This window comes from Miscanthus floridulus, chromosome 10 (assembly GCF_019320115.1).
Source record: "Miscanthus floridulus cultivar M001 chromosome 10, ASM1932011v1, whole genome shotgun sequence".
Classification (NCBI taxonomy): Eukaryota; Viridiplantae; Streptophyta; class Magnoliopsida; order Poales; family Poaceae; genus Miscanthus; species Miscanthus floridulus.
Window position 1 is genome coordinate 140516090 of NC_089589.1, and position 7572 is coordinate 140523661.

Here is a 7572-nt window from a genome sequence, read left to right on the forward strand (position 1 = left end):
TCATGTAACATTCGGCCCATTTTTCTCTTACCTTGTATATACTATCCAACCAAGTTTGCTTTTTCGCCTTTGACCTCATGATGTTAAATGCATCTTCAAATGTTGCTTCATCTTCATACTCATACATACACGCACTAAAATCAGAGAGAATACTTGGTTCTTTATTGCTGTCTTCTACTTCCAGTTTGGGAGATGCATCTGATTCCTCATCATCCGGTTCAGCTAGATGCTTGACAGCATTCTGCATAATGTGAAAAGTGCACAGACCATGCCATGCTTCTAAAAAAACTTCCTTAACTGCTTTTCCCATTGCATAATCTTGATCGGTATATATTGTTTTAGGTTGCTTGCCATTATGGGCCCTCAGGAAGGTCTCAAATAGCCACTTGAAGGATTCAAATGTCTCGTCATACATGAGAACAGCACCAAAAACCACTGTTTCTCTAAAATGGTTGAACCCAACAAATACGCCAAAAGGCCTACTCTCCTTGTTTATACCAAAGGTAGTATCAAAACTGACAACATCACCAAAATATGCATAGTCAGTGAGCATTTTAGCATCAACCCAGAATATGTTTGCAATATGTTCTTCCCGATCCATCTGCAGTGCATATTGAAATGATGGGTTCTCGGCAATTTTTTCCTGAAAATACATAAGCATGCTTCCCGCTTGACCATATGCCATCTCCCATTGCCGCTTGCCCCATAAATAGTTATTGTGGTCTTGAAGAGTATAACTGAGATTAACTGAGCCACCAACTTGGATGCAAGCCAACTCATGAGCAGCTTTGGGCCCAATTCCTACGTCGTCAGCCGTCTCAATTTCAAAACCTTGTAACTCTGAAATTTTCCTTTGGGACGCCATCAAGTGTGAGGTTTGTGGCAGCTGAAGGGTATGATTGTGTTCCAAAAATAGATCAGTCACTTTATAATTTTCCTTATTCTTGTCCATTATAAGTCCCATACGAACTTGACAGTTGGTCCTAGTTTCAGCTCTTGGACACTTTGTTAGATGATCTCTTGTATCTGGCTTTCTCTGACCCTCATTTGCACAAACAAATCTGCAGGAACTAACCTTCCCATCTAACTTTCTTTTGTTTGTGTACATTTTCCTCACCTCAAAGCCTTTGCGACCCCCATAGCTAATCCAAAACATCCAAGCCTCATCTATAGTACTAAACTCTATGCCAACTTGAGGTAAAAGATTAGGAAGCAAGCCCTCCCTACAAGAAAACAGATAAAGATGACATGATATTAGGTGGCGAACTAAACAACTACAATCTATCCCTAAATTAGTTGAACCACAAAAAAACAGTCATGGTGTTACACACCTATTTTCTTCCATGTTAAATATGCAAATTTTGTTTTCATTTAAGCAAGTTGATGTTCCCTTCAAGCTTCCATATCAGATCTCCTTCAATCTATCAATTCCAGCAAAATCCAGTGAGAGAGGACAAAAAAAATCAAATTAAAACAACACGTCACAGCAAGGGATGACATGAGTGCAGAAGTCCACCTGCTTACTGATCGAGAGCACCACAGCAGCAGCAGTCCGATCCCGGCGCCCGCCCTTTCCTTTCTCGCGCCAAAAACGCAGTCCCGGCGGCAAAGTATCAAGTAACCGCGCTGGAAGCAAAATACAGCTGCTCTGTTGTATAATTTTTTTTCTTTTTTTGAGTGGACGCGGCTCTATTGTTTGGGCCGCAGCCCAGCTAGCTGAGGGAGGCAGCACTGGCCACCGTTAGATATGAATAGACGCCTAGATGTTCAGCAACCGTAGAGAGAAGTCACGTGGCCAACTACAGAGGATCTCATTCCCACGCTCGTCTCCACTCCACTCGACTCGTCTTCTACCTCCCTCTCTGTCGCTTCGTCTCTCTCGTCCTCGGCGCCCGGCGGCGACCGCGCTCCCCCGTGCCCGTGCCTGCGCCCGCACCCGTGTGCCGCCTCCTCCCGATGCGGCTCCTTCCTCTCTCCGGCGAGCTTCTTAGGGTTCTGGCGTGGCGGCCATGGCAGATCCGGTGGCGGAGGCGGCGGATCCACGCCGGGTAGGCCTCCTCGCTGAGGCGCCATCGCTCGCGGCATCCCGCCTGCCCTCCCCTCCCCTTCCCCACGCGAATCGCTCGCGTCATCGCCACCTGCCCTCCCCTCCCCTTCCCCATGCGAATAAAGCACCGGAATCGGAAGCACGCGCGCCAAGCAAAGCCCCCCGCGCTCGGGATCGGGAGCCACCACCCCTAGGGTTAGGGCTCGGTTTCGCCTCGTTCCGGGCGTCGACCGATGCTCGGCCCCATGGCGGCGGTGAACTGCCTCCGCGTCGCAGCTGCCTCCACGGCAGTCAGCGCTGCCACGCTGCAGTGGTGGGCGTCCTCGCTCCTCGACGGAGACGCTGGGGCAGACGGGGATGGAGACTGGCTTGGAGCTGTGCTGCGCTCAAGGGTCATCGTCGCGCTCCTAGTGAATCTGGCGGCCCACGTGTTCCTCGTCGTCATCCTCGCGCTCGAGGTGACTTTTGGCTCTTTTGTTCATTCTCTAGTTGGTGTGATTTTCGGGGATGGCACAATTGATGCTGGTGTGTGTTTCAATGGAGATTGGATTGTTGTGGTGTTGGCACGATTGGTCAGCTCATTGAGCTGTGTTTTCATGTTCTGTGTTACTAGCAGAACATAGAAGTTCTAGAGTGCATGGGTGAGGAATGCTTGTCCTTGTAACGTGATGGTGATGCATATCTCCTTGGTTTTGATGGTATTTCCTCTTGTCAGTTGATAGTTTCATGTTTATTTTTTTATTTGATTGCTGCGGTGGTAGCCATTGACTACTACTATTGTGGTATTTTGGGAGGGTGCTAGTCATGATGTCATTTTTATTACCAATGTTGATTAGTAAAGAAATGCCAGGGGCAATAGAAGCATTTCAGTATCAAATTGTTGTCTGTAGTGAGTGTAAATTGTTGGATGCAGTTGCAGCATAATTACCTTTAGGCTTTTTATGGATGGAGTTCAACATGGGAGATGAGCATTAGAACATCTTATTGTTATTTTACTAGTGTAAAAACCTCTCTACGGATACATTTGAATTCTGCAACTTACCGATATATCAAGCATATTTCTGCCTTTCCATTGTTTTATGGTGCACCAGTGTTAATGCCGTTTTCTGCCTTTTCAGAATACATAAATTGCCTATATATGAAGACATTGTTGCCTAGCAAATGAGACTTAAATTGCCTATGCACTACAGCATTGCCTAAGAAAATGCAGCTTGTTGTGCTTTCTCGCATCCCTGCTTTCTCTATTGATTGGTTGCTCCAGTTCTTATCTGCAGGTCATAGCAACTGCAATCTCAGCTAGGCCACTATTAGGCAGCATAAGCAGCATTTTTGGCACTGCATAGCTTAGCTCTGTTTTTTTTCGGGTTTGAGCAGCGGCTTGCCATGTTCTCCTAGCTTCTTTGCAGCTGCTTGGTGTTTTGTATTCAGTTAGCAATTTTAGTTAGCAATTGCAGTTAATAATTTCATTTTGTATTTTGAGTTTCTAATTTCAGGTAGTGCTACTTTCAGTTTTCAATTTCAGTTAGCAATTGCAGTTAGTAATTTCATTTTTTAATTTTAGATTCTAATTGCAGGTAGACTTTTCGTTTTCAATTTTAGTTTACAATTGCAGTTAGTAACTTCAGCTCGGAAATTGCAATTCCACGTAGTATTTCAGTTTTATTTTCTTTTTTGTATTTGTTAGTATTTTCAGTTTGTAATTTTAATGTGCTTTCCGTTAGCTTACAATTTTGTAATATCAGTTAGTTTTAGTTTTTGGTAGCTATGTTGTCATTTTTAATTGTATTTTCTGGCCCCGTTCGGCTTACCCTATATCCAGCTTGTTCGGCTTCTTTTTTCAGCCGGAACAGTATTTTTCTCTCACAACATTTCGGCCAGAACAGTGTTTTTCAGCCAAGATTCAGCAAGCCGAACGGGGCCATCTGTCTGGTATTTGTTAGTAATCTCAGTTTTTAATTTCGATGTGCTTTCAGTTAGCTTGCAGATTGCAATATCAGTTAGTCATTTCAGTTAGCAATATAATTTCTGTGCTGTGTTGTCTCGATTGTTTCTAGATTTCTAGTAGAATCAGCAAGAATCGCGGTGGAATTAGAATGATGAATTTGAACTGCAGGCGTTTGGTTTAATCATTTCAGTTTCAACCCCATGATGCTTTCTTTCTTTTGGGAACTCTGAGAGCTCCGACTGATCCTGTGCCCTGTTGATTTTTTGTTTTTTTTTTTTTTTTGCAGCAAGAAGCCGGAGCTGTTCGAGCCTCTCAAGGCCAGCCAGTCCCCCAAGGTATTGCTACTACCATACTGCCTTCTCTTCTCAGCTCCCTTGTACGCCGCTAAGTTTTTCGTCTCTAGCAACTCCGGTCGCCGGTTGGCCGGGAGGTTATTCTGTCGTACTCGTAGGTGCTGGTGCCTGGTGCTCCCATGATCCTTAGCGCAGATCCTAGATGGTTAATTAGGCAAAACCGTGTTCTGTAATTTCGGATTTTCCGTGGGGCTCTGAGCAACGACTGAGAGTGCCCTACAGATTTGGTACTACTCCTACATGGTTGCTGGTTGCCCAGCTATCCAGGTTGGGGCAAGCTCTGCTCAGAGAACCGTGTCGTTGCTAGTACTAGGCTCTATAGCTCATCAGGATCCCTGCATTGCATTCCCAGCTACAATAAACTAGTCTGTTTTTTGTACAAAATTAGTTTTTTGACATCATGACCTTGCCTCTGTTTTGATCTGTTTTTCTTTTTTTTTTTGCAATTAAACGGGGGTGGGGGTGGGGGTGGGGCTGTAGGTTGCAAATGAACACAGACACTATACTTGCTTTTTCAGTATACATAAATTGCTATTTCGGAAAACATTGTTGCCTAATGAATTACACTTAAATTGCCTAAGAAAATGCAATCCACTATAGCATTACCTGCAACAACCTGCTCATCACCAATAGAGGCTCCAGGAACATCCTCTATTCTTGTTTTTTGAAGAGATAGCCTGATTTCAGATGCAGTTGGCACATCCTGTTGGTTTGGTGGTTGCTGAGTGCAAAATATTGGGTCAGCTGCATCTGTTGGCTCTTAAAACATTGCATCTAGGAAATCATAGTCAAATCCTGGTGGAGGGTTATTCAAGTCCATAACGCTTGTTCTGTTCGTCAGCTACAATGAAAAGAGAACGTGTTAGTGCATTGACATTTATGTTTTTTAGACAGGGCGTCAGGGCATCAAGAGCAGTACTGATTTGGGCAACATAGGCACCTTAATTAAGCAATAATAATACTACTTTCAGACAATAATGTCTTCTCAAATAGGCAACATTAGGTTTTTTTTAACATATGCATCCTTTTTTATCCGCATCCAGCAACAATTTTATGACACATCTTATCCTTTTTAACATGCAGGGATGCAGGCCATGTACATAGAAGCAAGATGCAGGCTATGTATAGAGAAGCTGCGCAAATGTGTGCTTTTTCCTAGGGACTAGATGTGGTGTTGTGCTCTAAAAAAACTACAGATGCAAATGTGTTCTTTGGAGATGTGGAAGCTTACTGCATATTTTTCTTTTCAGAATGCATTGCCTTTTTTGTGAACGTATACATGCAGTGCCTAAAATCATATGTCTGGGCCTAATTTGCCTTTTTCCCATAATTAACCGTTGTCAGTATCTGGGTCTGGGCCGCACAAGCCAACAAGCCAGCGTGAAAAACGGCGGGAAAACTTTTCTTCCGGGTACCAAAAAGCCAGCGATTAGCATTGTTGCCAAAAAAGGAATATAATAAGTGCACTTTACCAAAAATGGCATGGCCGTGCGGACGAAATATATTACCGCCGGCCGTGCATTAGCCACGAATTATGATATGCTCTGAGCAAACAAACTGCCTAATCACTGGTATCCACAGTTCCACATGTACGTGTGCCTCATAAGGAGCCACTAAATGGTCTTGGAGTTTATGGCTCAAGAGATTGATATTGCAAACGTAACAATATCTTCTCCTAATGTCGTAACACGGTATCACAGCCGGAATATTACTACCGGTTCGTGGGTATTACTGGCAGTGATAGCACAGCCAACAGTGACAAGTAGACTATCATTGTCGGTATGTGGCTACAACCAACAGCAATAGGCTGCGTACTATCACTACCGATATAGCCATGAACCGGCACAGTGATATTCTACCTATTACTGCTAGTCTCTTGAATTGAACTGCCAATGATAGGCTATTTTGCATAAAAAACTCATAACGTTTTCATATGAGGTTGGATCAAGATAAATTCTATATGAAAATTGTGAGATCAAAGAGATCTAAATTTTTGTGCGACAATTTTTTAAGGTAAGATGGTTTACATCTCTAAATATTAAATATAAGTTCTCGGATCGGATTTGGATTTGAAATGGTTATCATTGTCGAATGAAAACGAGGTCAACACCAAAGTTGTAGTACTCGATGATACAACTTTGCAATTAACAACTTTTTCATTGAGGTCATTAGAGTATCAATTTACAATATAAGATTTGGAATTGTGTTGACATAACATCAGTTGTGTAGTCACCAAAGGGTTTGTAGCCTCGTTGTTATAAGAGACTTAGTAGCACCTCAGGTTCTGGGTTTGACTCCCTATGAGAGCGAATATTTCAGGATTTAACAACATTTGTGTTTTCAATGGTAGGCGACGTTCCCAGTGACTTTGTCAACTTCGAGGATTTGCCAGCATAGCCGCATTCGTTGTGTCACATTGTACTGTGTAATCGTAAAAGAAACATCAGTTGTGTAGTTACAAGTGTCACGTAACTCAACTAGCATGAACACTCGATAGAACATGAACGCTGAGATCTTGAGTTGAAACCCAAGGAGAAATGGAACCTCCTCTGCTCCTCAGGACTAGGGACAAAAACTAGGCCATGAAGGTGACGGAGGAGTTGTCAGCCCAGAATTGAGATGACGTGCAGCAGTTCTAAGTTTCAAGGCTACGTCCATGCTTTTCGTTCGCTTTATCTATGCTTATAACGCTTAGAGGGGGTGTTTCTTTGCTTGAGGGTGGTAAACTTTTGAGACCAATGAATCTGTATCCCAGCAAACATATATATTTGAGGAGGAAAATTCATGGCTGGTACTCAAACTTAGCATGAGTTGTCACCTAGGTCCAGTACTTTCAAAATGCTATTTTTTAGTCCATAAACTTGGTCTCAGGTCTCATTTGGGTCCAAACCCTAAACCTGCATTGAAGTGAACTCGACATGTGGGCCCACTTGTCAGGTCCTTCTCCCGCCCCTGCACCTAGCCCCAAATGACGCTTGCGGAGCCCGCATGCGCAGCCCACGAAACGTTCGCATTGCCTTGCGCGCTGGGTCACTCGCGAGGTCCACGTGCAACCCTTGTCGCCGCTCACGTTGCCTCACGCTGATCGGCGCCGCCACTCGCGTGGGCCGAGCTAGGGCCCGCGCGTGCAGCCCTCACCGCCATCGGCACTCACACCTGCGAGTGGATGCATCCACGATCCAGCAGAGCAGCAACTCAGAGAAGGAGATGACTAGTGCGATGCAGGG

At 44.2% G+C, this 7572-nt stretch overlaps 1 pseudogene; it reads right to left on the reverse strand.

Moving 5' to 3' along the window:
* On the reverse strand, window positions 1–1345 carry LOC136486218 (protein FAR1-RELATED SEQUENCE 5-like; annotated as a pseudogene).
* Window positions 1346–7572: the final 6227 nt, after the last annotated feature.